General features: G+C 34.9%; 1 protein-coding gene and 1 pseudogene across 4 annotated transcripts in view; one reads left to right on the forward strand and one right to left on the reverse strand.

Annotated features, from left to right (window-relative positions):
* FUT8 (fucosyltransferase 8) overlaps positions 1-20521 on the forward strand; it is a 317460-nt gene that overhangs the window by 131215 nt on the left and 165724 nt on the right. The gene's annotated exons all lie outside the window — the stretch shown is intronic.
* On the reverse strand, positions 6256-6748 carry LOC114904512 (annotated as a pseudogene).

The raw sequence follows: 20521 nt of genomic DNA on the forward strand, positions 1-20521 counted from the left end.
TTACAATTGCTAAGATATGGAAGCAGCCTTAGTGTTCATCAACAGGAGAATGGATAAAGAAGAAACAGTATGCGTGTGCACGTACGCGCACACACATACACACACACACAGACACAGTGGAATGCTACTCAGCCATAAAAAAGAATGAAATTTTATCATTTGCAGCAACATGGATGGAGTTGGAGGATATTATGGTAAGTGAAATAAATCAGAGAAAGACAAATACTAAATGTTGTCACTTATATGTGGAATCTAAAAAATAAACGAGTGAATATAACAAAAAGAAACAGACTCCCAGATATAGAGAACAAACTAGTGGTTACTAGTGGGAGAGGGACGGTGGAGGGGAGGGACAATATAGGGTCTAGGGGATTAAGAGGTACAAACTACTATGTATAAAATAAGCTATAAGGATGTATTGAACAGCACAGGGAATATAGCTGATATTTTATAATAATTACAAGTGGAGTATAATCTTTAAAATTGTGAATCACTGTGTTATACACCTATATTATATAACATAATCACTATGTTATACATAGTGTATATGTATAACATATACACTATGTTATATAGTATTGTACATCAACTAAACCTCAGTAAAAAAAAGTCAAAATAATGAAAAGAAAAAAAAAACTTTACTCCGCATTCTCCCTGACCCCCAGGCCCTTTAATCACTATTCTGTCTCTGATTTTGACTACTCTAGGTTCCTTATGTGAGTTGAATCATACAACATTTGTCCTTTTGTGATTGACTTCTTTCACTTAGCATAGTGTCTTCAAGGTTCATCCATGTTGTATCATGTATCAGAATTTCATTCTTTTTAAGACTAATATTCTGTTTTATGCATGTACCACATTTTGTTTATCCATGTATCTGTCAATGGACATTTGGGCTGTTTCTACCTTTTGGCAGTTGTGAATAATGTTGCTATGAACATTGGTGTGCAAATGTCTGTTCAACTGTGGTCATGTATTTTTATATATTTTTTAACATTTAAAGATATTTGAGGCAATGAAATTCTCTTTGAATGGGCTACATGAGTATGTGTATTTTCACTGATATCAGTGAATATTTATTGAATACCTGTTGTGTATTCTAAGGGATATAAAGAGAATATTTATTGAATACTTACTGTGTATTGGGGATATAAAGAGTAATAAAACCATGATACTATTTCTGAAGAGCTTACAATCTAATGAGAATAATAAGGTGTGTTTATGAAAACACAACAAACTGGTAGCATATACTTTTTGAAGCTGAAGAGATGTTCACAATCTGATCCAAACCAGCATCCTCTCACGCTAAGATTTTTGCATGTCATCCTAACCAGTTAAGAGGCAAAATACATGGCCATAATCGACAAGCATGTTCCATTCAAGCATGTGTATTTAACACATGCATTTAACATTCAAGCATGAATTTTGGAGTGATCATACTAAAATGGAAGTTGGATCATGACACTCTCCAAAACAGTCTTTTCCAATAACAACATCCTTTGAATGACTTATATCTTTTTGTCCAAACTCCTTCCTTAACTCTGACTTAATCTCCTATCTCCACCTCTACCTTGAGTTGGATAAATTTTTGTTGTGGATATATTTCTTATGCATGTAAAAAGGCTTAAGTGTAAGTGAGTAAAATGCAGCAGGATGAACTCTATATGTGTCTCAAGGTTCTTTCCAGGCTTATGATTCTAATTTAATCCCTATAGTACCTGGATTTCCAGATGATAGAAAACAGAATTAGTATGTCTAGAGGTTTCTCAGCAGATCTATTTCATAATAATTTAAAAGACCAAAATTTGATTGGAATAAAAACATTTTGGTGTGTTTTGATGTTTCAGTGGTATTTTTCCCTCTCTCAGAGTATTTTTTCTGGAAAAGCAAAATTAATCTTTTGTGAATTCAGTCATAATTTTTCAGTTTAGTTGGATTTTTAAGGTTTTTCTGGGTGCACCAGCTGGGCCTTTTGGATACTGCTCTTTTTCCACTGAAATGTTAGCAAGACCAAAGGAAGACCTACAACCAGCTGTTAGATTCACGTTTCCTTTGGATGATGTTTTGAAGTTCAAAAAAGGAACTTTGAGAATTTTAAACACAGCTGAGCAGAGTTTCCAAGAGGTAACATTATAACACTACTTTTTTTCCTCCATATTTATTTTCTTGACTCCCAGTAGAGATCCTGAATGCTGAGTGGTGAAGACGTTTATAGGCTCATTACTTTGTAGGGCAAAAAAAAAATGAAAGAACTAATTTCAAAGTTAAAACTTAAAAAAAGGGAGATAATTGTAGAAGTGAGGAAGGATGAATGAACAAGGATGATCATCCATTCATTCAGCGCATATATGAAAGTCTACTATGTACCAGACACTCCACTAAACACTGGAAACAAAGCAATGAATAAAATAGAATCAGTACCTACACTCATGGAACTTAGATTGCCTAGAACAGTGAGTAGAACATAATAGGCTCTTAAAAATAATTTGAATAGGGCTTTCCTGGTGGCGCAGTGGTTGAGAGTCTGCCTGCCGATGCAGGGGACGCGGGTTCGTGCCCCGGTCCGGAAAGATCCCACATGCTGCGGAGCGGCTGGGCCCGTGAGCCATGGCCGCTGAGCCTGCACGTCCGGAGCCTGTGCGCGTCCTGTCCGCAACGGGAGAGGCCACAACAGTGAGAGGCTTGCGTACCGCAAAAAATTAATTAATTAATTAAAATAATAATAATTTGAATAAATGAATTTCTGTATTGTGGAGAAGAATTTGGGGGTAAGGGGCATTTTAGTGAAGAAGTGTGGTGTGTCCTGTTCATTGTATTTGAGATATTTCATTTAAAAAATGGAAACAAATAAAATATCTATTAATGGGAAAAATGATTTAGTTATGGTAATACATAGAATGTAATACACTGGAGCCCTTAAAAATAATGACATACATAGATGTATGTCGGCTAACATAAAAGATGTTCTTTACCTAATGTCAAATTAAGCAAAGTAGGTCTTCCCTGGTGGCGCAGTGATTGAGAGTCCACCTGCCGATGCAGGGGACACGGGTTCGTGCCCCGGTCCGGGAAGATCCCACATGCCGTGGAGCGGCTGGGCCCGTGAGCCATGGCCGCTGAGCCTGCACGTCTGGAGCCTGTGCTCCGCAACGGGAGAGGCCACAACAGTGAGAGGCCCACATACCGCAAAAAAAAAGAAAAAAAATTAAGCGAAGTATGCTGTAGAATAGGATGTATGAACGATTCCTTTAATCTAAGATTATTTACATTTGTATAAAATATCTTGAGAGATGGTGGAGAAATAGTAATAAGGAATTATGTTTTCTAGGAGGTGAGTTTCCTGTGATCTTTCCTTTATCTTTTATGTATTTCTGTCTTTTGTTTTGCAGTGACTATTTAAAAATAAGCTAATTTTAAATGTTTGGGATAAATTGATTTAAAAAAAATTTTTTTTTAACTTAATATCTTTTATCAGTAAACATAGTTACTGGTTGATGGTCCATTGTCCTGTAAATGTAAAAAATCTATCTAAGGAATTCTGCATTTTGTTTCTGGAAGAATATAATTAACCAGAAGGAAATGATTACATTTAACATTTACTGTTAACACTCAGAAGGTATAGTTTTAAAATGAACAATAATGTTTCTTTAATGTATGTAATGGTTGAAAAATATTTAGTAGTAATTTTAATTTTGTTTTGTAGGTACTTTGAGGAATGTCTACATAATTAGATGGTGGAGAGCTGAGAAAATTCTTAGGTTTTTTATGTATATGAAAACTTAGTTTGGATGTAGTTATTAATAGATATTATATTGAACTGCATTTTATATCTGAAGATTTGTTTTTGCCCTCTCCTTTGATTAGTATGACTTCTAAGTTTCTTAATTAGGGGAGAGAACATATGGATTTTGGGAGTCCTGATTACATCTGGTCAATATTCTTAGGTTTTCAAAGTATAGTCATGCAGGTCATATTGTTACTTCATGACTGTTTTCTTAATTTCTTCCAATAACTTGTGTTTGTATCAGGAGAAATTAAAGGACTTGTGAAAAATGTTCCATTTTACACATAGATTGTTTGTAACAAACTCATTTTATTAAAAATACTGTAGCAACTTTACTTTTTTTAATCCTTTAGAGGATCATGTTGACTCTAGTTATTGGAGTTCCAAATGATATGTGATTGAATATGAAAACTTGTCTCAGGGTCTGTTTATCTTTTTTAAATGATATTGTTAAATAATTGTTTAAATGATCATGTTAACCTTTAAAGGTTAACATTTGGTTTAACATTATTTAGGTATAAATGAAAGTATTATTCCTCTTCAAAATAAGAGTTTTTGTCAGGCCACAAAGTCCCTTGGACTGTGATATGCTAAATTTGAAACAATTTTTTTCCCTAGATATTTAGCTATGTGCCATAGAAGGTGATTTTTTAGATCGTTTCTCTCTTTCTCTTTTATTTTTATTTTTTTTCTTTTATTTCTGAAAAGTAAGATGCCTATTCCAGTTCAGTGAATGTGGTAATATCAAATCCAGGTAGAATGGTACATTTCATCTTGTCTTCATTTTTTAAGGTGAACTAGTTTATAGAATCGAGAATAAATCATTTTGTTAGATGTTGGCTCCCTTCTAGTATAAAAATATTAATCTTTTTAGCAGTAAGTCATTCTATTGTAAATACTTTAAAATGTTTAAAAGTAATTTATAATAAAAGGAATTATAGAAAAACTTAAACAATGCCTAAATTAATACCATATACATGAATGATAGTTAGAATTTATAATTGGTATTTTGTTATAAAAGACATGTATTTGGATAAAAACATTGTGTACATTAGTCTAAATGAAATGAATACCTTCTCATGACACTCATACTTTCCTTTATTGTACTCATTTATTATTCAGCAATATTTATTAAGTGTCTGCTATATTATAGGCACTGTTCTAGATTCTGAGTGATACCAGTCAACAAAATAGAAATTATTGATCTCATGGAGCTTATACACTTGTAGAGAGAAAGAAACTAAACAAATATGTATGTCAGATGGTGATAAATGTTCTAGAGAAAGGTGACTACATCAAGGAAGGTAATAGGGAATGTCAGAGTGGGGAGTGTACCATTTTTATATAGAATGGTCAGGGAAGGTTTCACTGAGAGGGTGACACTGAATTTGATGAGGGAAGGACTATGGTGGATATTTGGGCAAGTGTGTTTCAGACAAGAAGTTCAAAAGCCCTGTGTTGGGTACAGGCTCAGCATATTTAGAAACCTAAGAAATTAATTGTGTAATTATTTCTTTCACTTTTTTCTTTCCCAGTAGATTCTAAGGTCCAGTAAAACAGCGGGGAAAGACCGTCTCTGTCTTGCTCATCATTGTATCCTTGGTACTCAGTATAGTGCCAAACACATGGTAGGCAGTGGGCCAGTGAATAACTATGGTTGAATTCATGAATGATGAGGGGAAATTTTGGAGGAATCCTTATTTTTTTAAAATTAAGTTCATACTGCTAAGATATTTAGAGCTTCAAAGGTCTTCTTAGGTGGAAAACAAGAGAGCTCTTGAGGAAGAATGATTCTTCTAAAGGTCACTGTTCATTATGGTAGCATTCTTGTGATGGCAATGATTTTTCTCTCTTATTCTAGCTATTGATAGGGGATCCTTTGTTTAGATGAATGGTCTAGACATGGGAAGATACTTGCTGTGGAAGACCTCCTTGCAGTAGAATCTGGACTCAAATAACTGGGTTGAAATTCCTGTTTGATGCTTGCTCGCTGTGTGACCCTCCCCCTTTATTTCCTTTTAATTGCCCTGGTTTTCTTATCTGTAAGACAGATGCTGTTATTTCAATTACAGTATTCTCTTACACATTTTCTCTTGCATATTGGGATTTTCTCATTAATCTTCTAATATACCACTCATGTAGACTATTCTTTTTTTTTTTTTTTTTTTTTTAAGGAAGTTACATTTAAGAAAATAGGACTTTGGAATCAGACATTCTTGGGTTCTATAAAAGTTCACTTCTTAAAGTTATCTGTTAACATGTGTCAGAGTTTTATCTAACTAATGAGGGAACAATCAGGAAGACCAAAGAACTGCTACTAAGAGTATTTGAGCATCAGGAGTTCATGTATTCATTTAGGAAAGGGATGCCAACATAAAATTGCAAAGCTACATAGAAGTCTCATTAACTTTCTGAAGGAAAAGGAAGCCATATCATCTTGGAAACTTGGAATGTAAAACAGTGAGTTCAATTTATATATCATCATGGTCTTTATCATCATCTCCAGTATCAGCAAACTGGATTGTTTCACCATCTCCAGCACCAAATATATCTTTTTCATTGATTTTAGCATGTTTTGGAAGCTTGCCATATACCTTCAGACTTATAGCTTTATCTGCATTGTATTTTGAAATTACATCAGCTTTGTTATCCTGATAGGCAGACCAACCAATAAGATATCTGAGGTATTTATTTAAACCATTTTCCTCATTTTTCCTTCGATATGGCATAGCCTCTTTACACATCAAAGCACATTGCTTCTGCTCATTCATTTCCCAACGTTCTGATTACCTGAGCATACGCTTATTCATACGCTTTACACACCAACCGTTTTTGGATTCATTTTCTTTCTTACCCTTGTACCTGTTTTTACCTTCTTTACCTTTATTCTTGGGCATGGCAATGCTTCCCAGCATCTCAAATTCCTTTCCTGTGGTGGCAGTGGCGGCTGCTCCTTTGAGTGGCACACAGGACAAAGTAGCACGTGGTAATATGGAACCACGTGTGTGGGAGAGTTTTGAGACTGAGCTTTTCTAAGACATACTTAGCAGCATCAAAATTCTTTTCTTGCCTCTTCCCTTTCCGTGTATGTTAATATTCTTAAGGTTTTCTGGGGACAGGTAAAGAGTAATCTTTACTCTTATGCTTTCTTAGCCTTATTACTAAGGTGGACCTCTCTGCTTGTGTCTTTACTGAATGTCCCAAGGATTCAATGAGGACTTTTTATCTTGTTTGTGAGAACATGGATGATTCCTGGCCCTGTGTAAGCTGGGAATTATTCACCTTTTATTACCTGGCAATTATTCTTTCCCAGAAGTTGTTTTTGCTCAACCTTAATTTGCATATGCAAATTGGTATTCAGGTAAAATTTAAGTGGAAATTCCCCTCCACCCCCCCTTAAAAAAATTGGTCTTTTCATTGTTCTCTGACTTCAGGACTTCCCTCCCCCGCCCCCACCCCCGCCAAATAATTGCTGCTTTGGCCTTTCTGTGCTCTGACCTCACCTGTCTTTTCTTTTTTTTCTGTTTTTTTTGGACTTTGGGGGTCATGGCTGAGACTGGCATCATAAATATGCGATTCATTAGTATATGATGGTATTGAAAGCTGTGAGAGTGAATTCAACTTAGAGATGAGTCTACGTAGAAAACACTCCAGAGTTCAGAGGTCAGGGAGTTGAAGGGAAATAAGCAAAGGTGATGAGAATGGGGAATCAGGTGGAGGAAAACTGGGAGAGAGTGGGCCATAGATGCCAATTAAAAAACAAAAGAGGGGAGATATGAAGGAGGAAGATATAAATCAGTTCAAATATTTCAGGTAATTAAGATGAGGACTGCAAATTTTTTTTTTGAATTTTATTTTTTATACAGCAGGTTCTTATTAGTTATTTATTTTATACATATTAGTGTCTATATGTCAATCCCAATCTCCCAGTTCATCTCACCACCACCACCACCACCCCCTCCTGCTTTCCCCCATTGGGGTCCATGTTTGTTCGCTACATCTGTGTCTCTATTTCTGTCTTGCAGACTGGTTCATCTGTACCATTTTTCTAGATTCCACATATATGCGTTAATATACGATATTTGTTTTTCTCTTTCTGACTTACTTCACTCTGTAAGACAGTCTCTAGATCCGTCCACATCTCTACAAATGACCGAAATTGGTTCCTTTTTATGGCTGAGTAATATTCCATTGTATATATGTGCCACATCTTCTTCATCCAGTCGTCTGTCGGTGGGCATTTAGGTTGATTCCACGACCTGGCTATTGTAAATAGTGCTGCAGTGAATACTGGTTTGCATGTGTCCTTTTGAATTATGGTTTTCTCAGGGTGTATGCCCAGTAGTAGGATTGTGGGGTCATATGGTAGTTCTATTTTTAGTTTTTTAAGGAACGTCTGTACTGTTCTCCATAGTGGCTGTATCAATTTACATTCCCACCAACAATGCAAGAGGGTTCCCTTTTCTCCACACCCTCTCCAACATTTATTGTTTGCAGATTTTCTGATGATGCCCATTCTAACCGGTGTGAGGTGATACCCCATTGTAGTTTTGGTTTGCATTTCTCTAATAATTAGTGATGTTGAACAGTTTTTCATGTGCTTCTTGGCCATCTGTATGTCTTCTTTGGGGAAATATCTATTTAGGTCTTCTGCCCATTTTTTGATTGGGTTGTTTGTTTTTTTAATATTGAGCTTTATAAGCTGTTTGTATATTTTGGAGACTAGTCCTTAGTCTGTTGATTTGTTTGTAAATATTTTCTCCCATTCTGAGGGTTGTCTTTTCATCTTGTTTATAGTTTCCTTTGCTGTGCAAAAGCTTTTAAGTTTCATTAGGTCCCATTTGTTTATTTTTGCTTTTATTTCCATTACTCTAGGAAGTGGGTCAAAAAGGATCTTGTGGTTTATGTCAAAGAGTGTTCTTCCTATGTTTTCCTCTAAGAGTTTGATAGTTTCTGGCCTTACATTTAGGTGTTTAATCCACTTCGATTTATTTTTCTGTATGGTGTTAGGAAGTGTTCTAAGTTCATTCCTTTACATGTAGCTGTCCAGTTTCCCCAGCACCACTTATTGAGGAGACTGTTTTTTCTCCGTTGTATATCCTGGCCTCCTTTGTCATAGATTAGTTGGCCACATGTGCGTGGGTTTATTGCTGGGCTTTCTATCCTGTCCATTGATCTATGTTTCTGTTTTTGTGCCAGTACCATATTGTCTTCATTACTGTAGCTTTGTAGGATAGTCTGAAGTCAGGGAGTCTGATTCCTCTAGCTCCATTTTTTTTTTTTTTTCCTCAAGATTGCTTTGGCTATTTGGGGTCATTTGTGTCTCCATACAAATTTAAAGGTTTTTTTGTTCTCATTCTGCAAAAATGCCACTGGTAATTTGATAGGGATTGCCCTGAATCTGTAGGTTGCTTTGGGTAGTACAGTCATTTTCACAATATTGATTCTTCCAATCCAAGAGCATGGTATATCTCTCCATCTGTTTGTGCCATCTTTGATTTCTTTCATCAGTGTCTTATAGTTTTCTGAGTACAGGTCTTTTATCTCCCTAGGTAGGTTTATTCCTAGGTATTATATTATTTTTGTTGCAGTGGTGAATGCGATTGTTTCCTTAATTTCTCTTTCTGGTCTTTTGTTCTTAGTGTATAGGAATGCAAGAGATTTCTGTGCATTAATTTTGTATCCTGTAACTTCACCAAATTCACAAATGAGCTCTAGTAGTTTTCTGGTGGCATCTTTAGGATTCTCTATGTGTAGTATCATGTCATCTGCAAACAGTGATAGTTTTACTCCTTCTCTTCCAATTTATATTCCTTTTATTTCTTTTTCTTCTCTGATTGCCGTGGTTAGGACTTCAAAAACTGTTGATTAATAGTGGTGAGAGTGGACATCCTTGTCTTTTTCCTGATCTTAGAGGAAATGCTTTCAGTTTTTCACCATTGAGAATGGTGTTTGCTGTGGGTTTGTCGTATATGGCCTTTATGATGTTGAGGTGGATTCCCTCTATGCCCACTTTCTGGAGATTTTTATCATAAATGGGTGTTGACTTTGTCAAAAGCTTTTTCTGCATCTATTGACATGATCATATGGTTTTTATTCATCATTTTGTTAATATGGTGTATCACATTGATTGTTTTGTGTAGATTGGGGAATCCTTGCATCCCTGGATAAATCCCATTTGATCATGGTGTATGATCCTTTTAATATGTTGTTGGATTGTATTTGCTAGTGTTTTGTTGAGGATTTTTGCATCTATATTCATCAGTGATATTGGTCTGTAATTTTCTTTTTTGTAGTATCTTTGTCTGATTTTGGTATCGGGGTGATGGTGGCCTCACAGAATGAGTTTGGGAGTGTTCCTTCCCTGCAATTTTTTGGAAGAGTTTGAGAAGGATGGGTGTTAGCTCTTCTCTAAATGTTAGAATTCACTTGTGAAGCCATCTGGACTTTTGTTTGTTGGAAGATTTTTAATCACAGATTCAATTTCGTGACTTGTGCTTGATCTATTCATATTTTCTGTTTTTTCCTGGTTCAGTCTTAGAAGGTTATACCTCTAAGAATTTGTCCGTTTCTTCCAGATTGTCCATTTTATTGGCTGAGAGTTGCTTGTAGTAGTCTCTTATGATGCTTTGTATTTCTGTGGTGTCCATTGTAACTTCTCCTTTTTCATTTCTAATTTTATTGATTTGAGTCCTGCCCCTCTTTTTCTTGATGAGTCTGGCTAAAGGTTTATCAATTTTGTTTATATTCTCAAAGAACCAGCTTTTAGTTTTATTGATATTTGCTATTGTTTTCTTTCTTTCTGTTTCATTTATTTCTGCTCTGATCTTTATGATTTCTTTGCTTCTGCTAACTTTGGGTTTTCTTTGTTCTTCTTTCTGTAGTTCCTTTAGGTGTAAGGTTAGATTGTTTATTTGAGATTTTTCTTATTTCTTGAGGTAGGCTTGTATTGGTATAAACTTCCGTCTTAGAACTGCTTTTGCTGCATTGCATAGGTTTTGGATCGTCATGTTTTCATTGTCATTTGTTTCTATGTATTTTTTTATTTCCTTTTTGATTTCTTCAGTGATTTCTTGGTTATTTAGTAGCGCACTCGTTGGCCTCCACGTGTTCGTGTTTTTTACATTTTTTTCCCTGTAATTCATTTCTAATCTCATAGTGTTGTGGTCAGAAAAGATGCTTGATATGATTTCAGTTTTCTTAAGTTTACTGAGGCTTGATTTGTGACCCAAGATGTGACCTATCCTGGAGAATGTTCTGTATGCACTTGAGAAGAAAGTGTAATCTGCTGGTTTTGGATGGAATGTCCTATAAATACCAATTAAATCTCTCTGGTCTGTTGTGTCATTTAAAGCGTCTGTTTCCTTATTTATTTTCATTTTGGGTGACCTGTCCATTGGTGTAAGTGAGGTGTTAAAGTCCTCCACTGTTATTGTGTTACTGTCGATTTCCTCTTTTACGGCTGTTAGCATTTACCTTATGTATTGAGGTACTCCTGTGTTGGGTGCATATATATTTATAATTGTTATGTATTCCTCTTGAATTGATCCCTTGATCATTAGGTAGTGTGCTTCCTTGTCTCTTGTAACATTCTTTATTTTAAAGTCTATTTTATCTGATATGAGTTTTGCTACTCCAGCTTTCTTTTGATTTCCATTTGCATGGAATATCTTTTTCCATCCCCTCACTATCAGTCTGTATGTGTCCCTAGGTCTGAAGTGGGTCTCTTGTAGACAGCATATAGGTGGGTCTTGTTTTTGTATCCATTCAGCAAGCCTGTGTCTTTTGGTTGGAGCATTTAATCCATTCATATTTAAGGTAATTATCAATATGTATGTTCCTATGACCATTTTCTTAATTGTTTTGGGTTTGGTTTTGTAGGTCCTTTTCTTTTGTGTTTCCCGTTTAGAGAATTTCCTTTAGCATTTGTTGTAAAGCTGGTTTGGTGGTGCTGAATTCTCTTAGCTTTTGCTTGTCTGTAAAGCTTTTGATTTCTCCATTGAATCTGAATGAAATCCTTGCCAGGTAGATTAATCTTGGTTGTAGATTCTTCCCTTTCATCACTTTAAATATATTGAGTACTCCCTTCTGGCTTGTAGCGTTTCTGCTGAGAAATCAGCTGTTAACCTTATGGGAGTTCCCTTGTATGTTATTTGTCATATTTCCCTTGTTGCTTTTAATAATTTTTCTTTGTCTTTAATTTTTGTTCGTTTGATTACTATGTGTCTCGGCATGTTTCTCCTTGGGGTTATCCTGCCTGGGACTCTCTGCGCTTCCTGGACTTGGTTGGCTATTTCCTTTCCCATGTTAGGGAAGTTTTCAACCATAATCTCTTTATACATTTTCTTGGGTCCTTACCCTCTCTCTTTTCCTTTTGGGACCCCTATAATGCAAATGTTGGTGTATTTAATGTTGTCCCAGAGGTCTCTTAGGCTGTCTTCATTTCATTCTTTTTTCTTTATTCTGTTCTGCAGCAGTGAATTCCACCATTCTGTCTTCCAGGTCACTTATCTGTTCTTCTGCCTCAGTTATTCTGCTGTTGATTCCTTCTAGTGTAGTTTTCATTTCATTTATTGTATTGTTCATCTCTGTTTGTTTGTTTTTTAATTCTTCTATGTCTTTGTTAAACATTTCTTGCATCTTCTCGATCTTTGCCTCCATTCTTTTTCCAAGGTCCTGGATCATCTTCACTATCATTATTCTGAATTCTTTTTCTGGAAGTTGCCTATCTCCATTTCATTTAGTTGTTTTTCTGGGGTCTTATCTTGTTCGTTCATAGTCCTCTGCCTTTTCATTTTGTCTGTCTTCCTGTGAATGTGTTATGTTCCACAGGCTGCAGGATTGTAGTTCTTCTTGCTTCTGCTGTCTGTCCTCTGGTGGATGAGTCTATCTAAGAGGCTTATCCTCACCTGTCTTTTCAACTCAGCAATGTACTGACTTCTGTTTGGGTTTCTGCTGCAGCATCCTGCAGTCCCAAAAGTCCTTTCAGAAAGACATGCTAGGTAATTATAGGGCTCGCCTTTTTTGTTTCCCTTTTTTTTGGAATCACTTTTGAGCTACCTGTTGTCCAATGTCATATATGTAGTTTGTCCAGTTTTCTAGTTGCTTACATATCAAAATTAATTCTGGATTATATTACTCCCTGATGGGTGAAAGTAGAGATCTCTTAACACTTTTAAATTGAAGAATGATATTCTTAGCAAGTGATACATCCTGCACATCCTGTAAATAAAACCTGCTTTGGCTGCTTTTCGCCTCATACTAGTTACTAGTCAACTGATGCATTAAATTAAAGTTAGTATAACCCTAACTAATAGGCTGATTCTTTTGGGTACTTTTATGCCTCTCTGAAGAGCACTGTTTGTTTTATGGTACTTTTTTTCGATTAAACATGATTCAATATAGCTAAAAAACAAAAACAGAAACCTTAACATAACTCTTACTTAGTATAGAAACTTTTTGCTAATAAAAAACAAATCTGTTTTATATTCCATCTATTGAGATACAGTGAAATAGTGTAAATTTAGTACTGCTCATTATTTCTTTAAAAAAAAATTCTTCCAATTAGTTTAAAAGCATTGGTAATTGGAAGTAGAATGTAGATATAAACTGGTGTGAAGTTGAGAATGTCTCATTAAGTTTGGAATTTAAAAAAAGGATGTATTTGGTGAAGAACAATACAGTGAGCCTAAAGTGTTTTTTTTTTGTTTTTGTTTTTTAAAGGCTCTGAGGTGCTCATGAAAGAGTTAAAGACGTATGCATATGGTTGATTCGGTTGGCAACATGAGCTTCATTCTTCATCATTAGTGTTTACAGTGTTTCAGTTACTATACTAGGTACAAGGTGCCCTATCTGGTAGTCATTTTTTTTTCCTATGGTGTTCTTAGTCGAAAGACTTGAAATTCTTAGGGGAATGTTTGAAAATGAGTCAGTAGTAGCATTGTGATTTGAATGTTGTGTGCTCAGGCTTAAAGAAGGCATTTTTGTCTCTAGCATCAGAATTGCCTATAAGTAAATCTTAAGAAAAAATTCTGAAGAAATTTATAGCCATGATTTACATATCTCTCAAGGGATAAGGGTCAGGGTTATAATTATAGATGAGAGAACTATAAATGCACTAACTCTAACAGATGGTACCAAAATGTCTGAATTTTTGTTACTTTTATTATTTCTTAAAAACTGTTTAATGATACCTGTAAAAATTACTGCTTCTAGATACAGCTATTAGGTTTGGTATAGCAAAAGATTGTTTAACTCTTTAATTTTTTTGATAGCAGATACAAAATGCAGATACCTAATTATTCAAAATCTTTTAGATACTAATGACTATTCACTTGTGAGAAAATTTAAAGTGATATATGACAGCCACTAGATCCATTTGTCAAACCTGCTTTTGGTTTTGGTCTGTTATTGCTGGAAGAGATGGGTCTACCCATAGTGTTACCTAGGTGACATGGATGCACTGCATTTCATCTTTCTAAATTGTTTACCATTGAAATTCATGGATTAGGTTTGTTATTTTGGTTAAGTGTTCCCTTGTTACTTTGCTACTAAAGAGTAATAATCCCTCAATAATAATGGTTTTGGTCAGCCAAGCCATATTGCTTTGATTCATTTGAAGTCGAGAACAGGACTCCATAACGAAATAGATCTGGCTATGAATCTTGGCTCCTTCTGGCTTTGTGACCTTAGGTGAATTACTTAACCTCTGCTGGTATATTTGATATTAGTATAGTTTACTAGTTAAATGAGTGAACACTGGAGCCAGTTTGTGAGGATCTGAATCCTGGTTGTGCTACTTAATAAGCTGTGTAACTTTGGGCAGGTCACTAACTTTTCTGCTTCCTCTTTCTCATCTGCAAATTAGAGATAATTATAGTATCTATCTGTATAACACTTGGAGTGTTTTATACCTACCTGGCACGTAGTGAGCACTCATACATGTTTGCTAGTATTATCTTCTATAAAACGAGGACAGAAATAACATAAGAAAGATGTTATGAGGCCTGAATGAATAAATAAATAAAACACTTTGCACAGAGACTTAGTAAATGTTCAGTAAATGACGGTACTCTAAGGGGATTAATATGATGATGATGCAGCAGATGTGCCTGTGAAGTAAGCGTAGATCCAGGATTTGTAACTGAAGAGACCATACTGGAGCTCCGTTGCTAATTGGTGAGGACAACACAGTGTGTTCCAACATTCTGTTAGGTCACTTATACAGAACAAATCAACTTTTATATCCTAGCTGGTGCACAAGATGTGGCAGATGAAAAATTCTATCCAGTAAGACTTCAGAATTGCAATCTTGGTGTACCTACTGTAATACAGTTTGGAATTGGCCACACTCCACAGCTGGCCAAGGAAGTAAAAGCATTTATTGGGAAAATCTTTTACATCAGCCATGTTAAAGATACAATATAAAACTTTTCTCAATATGAAGGGTCATTTAGAAGTTTTGAAAAACGGATAGCGAGTCATGATGCAGGCTCCTATGATTCTACCCAACTCTAAAATCTGTTTTCCCCTTCTGTAGTAATAGAATCCTGATTTTTTTTTAGCTTAGGCACATTGATACCTGGAAGAAAAGACTATATTTCCCAGCTATGTGACTAAGTTCTGGCAAAAGAAATAAAAGTAGAAGCATTATGTGTGTGCTTGCACTGATTCAGCTGTAAGAGACCCCATTTTGCTGTTCAGTTTCTTTTCTTCTTTTTGACCTGTATTGAAGACATGGTAACTGGAACTTTAGCAAACATTTTGGGCCCTGAGGTGATGTTGATGATGGAAGTTGGGTACCTAGAGTGGTGGAAAAGTTAGAAGCTTTGGCCCCTGAGGATACTTGCAACCACTGTCTCCTATATCACCTATCTGTAGACAACTTTTACAAAAGGAAAAAATAAACCTCAATCTTGTTTAAGCCAAGTTACTGCTGTGTTTGAATATTCTGTAATGTGTAGAATATATTCCTGAGGGGAAGGAGCATAAATAATAAAGCACCACTGAGATTTAATGGCTGGTGTACAACGTGGGGTGTGTGGGGGAACTTAAGATAAATGAGAATTGAAGGGGAGTAGCATAAATGACTCAGGGATTGAGAAGATTGTGGATCTACTTTGATTATACTGGTGAAATTTTATTAGATTAATGGGAAACATGAAACTATTTTATGGGAAAAATATTTAACAATACAGTAAAATTTGTACAATTAGTTTTTAAATTACTTTTTGTTGGATATTGGGGGTGGTTAGAGGAGCTGGCAAAATTGATGGCGGAGCATAAATCGTTTTTGTCATTAGAATATTAACAATTTTTCATAGATTGCTATTGTTAGGTTGTTATGCTATTGTTAAATGAAGTACTCATAACTTTGTAGTTTTTTTCTGGTAAATATATTCTTATTAATGATACTTTGGGTGTCGCCTCTAAAAATTTTGGATTGGCAAATATGGAAAAAAATTTAGAAGACATTGGATTAGCTATTTTCTGTAGAAGAGGTTGAGAAGAGATTATTTTGAAGCCTATACAGCAAATGGTTGAGATTATTTCACTCTTTTACATAAGGCTTATTCTAAAATGTTGATTATGTATTGATACCTGGGCCCTCACTTTTAAATGGTTTGTGTGACACCAGAATAATTGACTTGACATATTTAATTCACTAGCTTTGGATAGACAAAGGTTTAGATGCCTGAGCTGAGAATGTTACAGTCTCTTTAATCATGTTGCCTAATTTATGATTTGGTTTTATTTGGGTAGTGTGGAATTATAGGCCTAGAAAGACTTCAGGAGGTCATATATTTTATTGTAGTTTATCAAATGTGTTTCCTATATAGTTTTGATCTTCGTTTTTCCTTGTGGATCTATTCATTCCTTTCCATATATCTCTTATCATTTAAATTTTGTTTATTCAAAGGCTAGTAACAATTAAGTACCGTACATACTTTACTCGTCATTTTTTATCATCTTATTTCCTTTTCTTCTTTGTTTTATAGATTTTCCTGGACAGTACACGTAACTTGAGTGGTGTGGAAATACCGCATACTCTCAAATCTCTAGCTATCCATTCTATGTGATAGAATATCTTCTTCAAGAATAAATTCCTTTTGGTGATGGCAGTATAATATTCCATTATAATATTATTAGTTTTTCAGTCTTTAATATAAATCTTTGCTAATTTGGAGTATCTGATGTGTCTAATTTGATGTGTTTTAACGTATCTTTACTTAGTAATGAACTTGAATATCCATCTGTCTATCTGTATTTTAATCATTTGTATCAACCGCATAATAAAGTCTTCGGCACGAGGGCTTAACTTACTTGGTTTTGAATTCTGTGTCTTCTAGTTACTAATTATGTGACCTTGAATATGGTTTTGTAATTGATTGGCAGCATAGTGTCATGAAAGGGCATTACATTTATAGACAGAAGACCTCTACTCTGACCTTAGCTTATACTAGCTTTGTAAATGCTTTGAGCAAATTACTTAATTGGTGTGAGCTACAGTTCCTCATCTGTAAAGGGGTGGCAAATCATAATTATAGTTTTTTTGGAGGAATAAATTGAAATCATAAATTATATAGCACTACCCAGATATAAAACAATAAAATACTTTGTCTTCACTTTTTAAAAAATACAGGAATATTTTATTGTTATGAGATTTTCTTTTTCCCTTGGACTTTTTATCTCATAACTGGAAGTTTGTATTTTTTGACCACTTTCACTCAGTTTACTTACCTCCCACACTCCCAGCCTTTAGCAATCAGCAATCTGTTCTCTGTATCTGTGAGTTTGGGTTTTTTTTTAGATTCCACATATAAGTGAGATAATACAGTATTTGTCTTTTTCTGTCTCCTTTATTTTACTCACCATAATGCTGTCAACCTTCATCCATGTTGTTGCAAGTGGCAGGATTTTCTTTTTTTATGTGGCATACTATTCCATTATATATATTATATCCCATTTTCTTTATCCATTCTCTCTTGATAGACACTTAAATTGTTTCCATATCTTGGCTGTTGTTCTAGTGAACAATATAATGTTCCAGTGAACATGGAGCTGCAGATATCTTTTTGAAATACTGATTTTGTTCCTTTGGATAAATACCCAGAAGTGGCATTGCTGATCATATGGTAGTTCTGTTTTTAATTTTTTGAGGAACTGCCATACTGTTTTCCATAGTGGCTGCCCCAATTTGCACTCCCGCTAACAATACACAAGGGTTACCTTTTCTCCACATCCTCATGAGCACTTGTTATTTCTTGTCTTTTTGATAAAAATATGTGTGAGGTGGTATCTCATTGTGGTTTTGATTTGCATTTTGCTGGTGATTAGTGGTGTTGAGCACCTCTTCATGTACCTGTTGGCCATTTCTATGTTGTCTTTGGAGAGATGTCTATTTAGATCCTCTGTCCGTTTTTAAAATGGATTGTTTATTTTTTCTGTTGAGTTGGATGAGTTCTCAATACATTTTAGATATTAATCCCTTATCAGATATATGGCTTCCAAATATTTTATAGGTTGTTGCCTTTTCATTTTGTTTATGGTTTCCTTTGCTATGTAGAAGCTTTTTAGTTTGATGTAGTCCCACTTGTTTATTTTTGCTTCTGTTGCCTTTTTTGCTTTTGATGTCAAATTAAAAAAATCACTGCCAAGACTGATGTCAAGAAGGCGTTAAAATTTTATGGTGCAAAGTCAATGGGATTAAGGAAAGGCTAACCATAACTCCTTTATTTACTGATAATTAATCATAGCTTTTATTTATCAATCCCATACTACATGCTAGTCACCATGACTAGCGCTTTCCATACATATCTCAGTTCAAGACTACTTTAAATATTCATTTAAACTAGCAAAAGTAAATAAATTAAAGAGAGAGTTAATAGCCTAACTCAACCAAAATATAATAATAATAGCTATAATAATTGTAGTTATTATGTTTTAACTCTAATTGGTCCATAATGAATGTTATTACCTAATTTACAGAGAGGTTAAATAATTTGGCCGCTGTCACACAGCTAGAAAGTGGAGGAAATGGGCAAACACTGTTCTAGTTGACTCTAAAACTCACTCTCTATTAAGCCTCCGATGATTACATTGCTAAATGTTATTGAGTGCATCTCTGTATAGATGTTTTACTAGTTTCTTTAAGTATTGCATTAAAAATACATAACTTGTTACAATCTACTGGTGTATTGATGTTTTACCAATTTGAGTGAAGTGTAGAAAGTTTACCTCTAAAGTTCCATTACTCTCTCTCACATGATGGTCTTAAATATTTCCTTCACATATATTTAGAACTACAACAGCTGTATACTTTTTTGCTTCACCTGTCAAACAAAATGTAGAAAACTCAAGAACAGAAGGTTAAGTATATTATATTTACCCATGTTTTTGCTATTTCCTATGCTCTTTCTTCCTTCTTGGATTTGAGAAGCAAAAAGAAAACTCAGAGAACTTACTGCCTGCCGTGTTGTTCCATTAGTCCCTAGATCCCTAGCAGGTCTGCCTTTGCTTTCCACCTTACACGGTCATCTTGTTTCACCTCTCTGATTACTTCATTGTTCAGTGGCCGACTCTTAAGGAGAAATATCCCAAATCTGTCTACCTCAGGCGAATTGTTTGACGAATGACAGCTTACTTCTTCAGAATTTTGCAGTCAACAATATTTACTATAAATGGGGAACAAAAAACTACATGTTTATTGTAAAAGCTTTTGAGAATCCTGAGAATTATTGGTGGTCAAGAGTAAAGAAATGTGTAAGTAACCCAGTGAGGAAACTGAGGTTGCTTTTATAAAACAAACATTAATAAACCATTAAGTGTTAAAAAAAAAAAAAGTGGCCAGGGTTTTTTAGCTGTTCATAGTGGGAGGGATGGGGAGAAGTACATCTTTTCCATCTTGGTCTGGAACTGAAAGTTGCTTCACTGTACTTTAAATGTAAAAAAAATTAGGTCAGCTGGAGTTGTTTTATCTAGTTTTCCTAATAGTGTGCTATTTAGAAGGAAAAGCTTGAGGCCCTTAAATCTCTGGATTGAGTTAGACTCGACATATCCTAGTGATATAGTTGCTTATCCTTGGGTTAAAAAGTACGTGTGAAGGAGATTTTCTAGCTTCCCTTGCAATTCTTGAAGTGAGCAGGTTCTTAATAACAATAATAAAAAAAAAAAAGGTGTCATTGATTTTGGTTCTGCCATTTACTGACTTTATGACTTTATTTAATCTCAATGTGCCTTAATTTCCTCCACTGTAAAATGGGGATAATAGTACTTATAAGATTGTTGAAAAGATTAAATAGTATTATAATTGTGAAGTAAAGAGAAAAGTACCTTGCATTCAGGAAGCACTATATAAATGTAGCTGTTTTCATCATTATACTTAGAATGATAGGCCCATATGATAGGAATTATTACAGTCATTTCAAGGATAGAAAATTCAGGCTCAGAGAAAGTAAGATGCCTTGCCTGATTCTTTTCTGGCCCAATTCTATTTAAGTATTATTAGGAAATACGCCCAGAGCTGTCTGACCTTACAGCATATACTTTTCCAAGGTATGATGCTACGCATCAACATCATCAAATCCCTCTGCATCCTGCATTTTCACCTAACATTATATTATGTGTATTTGTCTTCATACTTTACATTTTAAACCGAGCTATAACATCTCACCAGTGATTGCACCATAATTTATCTAAACTTCTCTTATTTTAGGATATATAAATTGTCTCTATGCC

The sequence above is a fragment of the Monodon monoceros genome, unplaced genomic scaffold (genome assembly GCF_005190385.1).
Source record: "Monodon monoceros isolate NGI ecotype Baffin Bay Population unplaced genomic scaffold, NGI_Narwhal_1 Super_Scaffold_21, whole genome shotgun sequence".
In the NCBI taxonomy this organism is placed as follows: Eukaryota; Metazoa; Chordata; class Mammalia; order Artiodactyla; family Monodontidae; genus Monodon; species Monodon monoceros.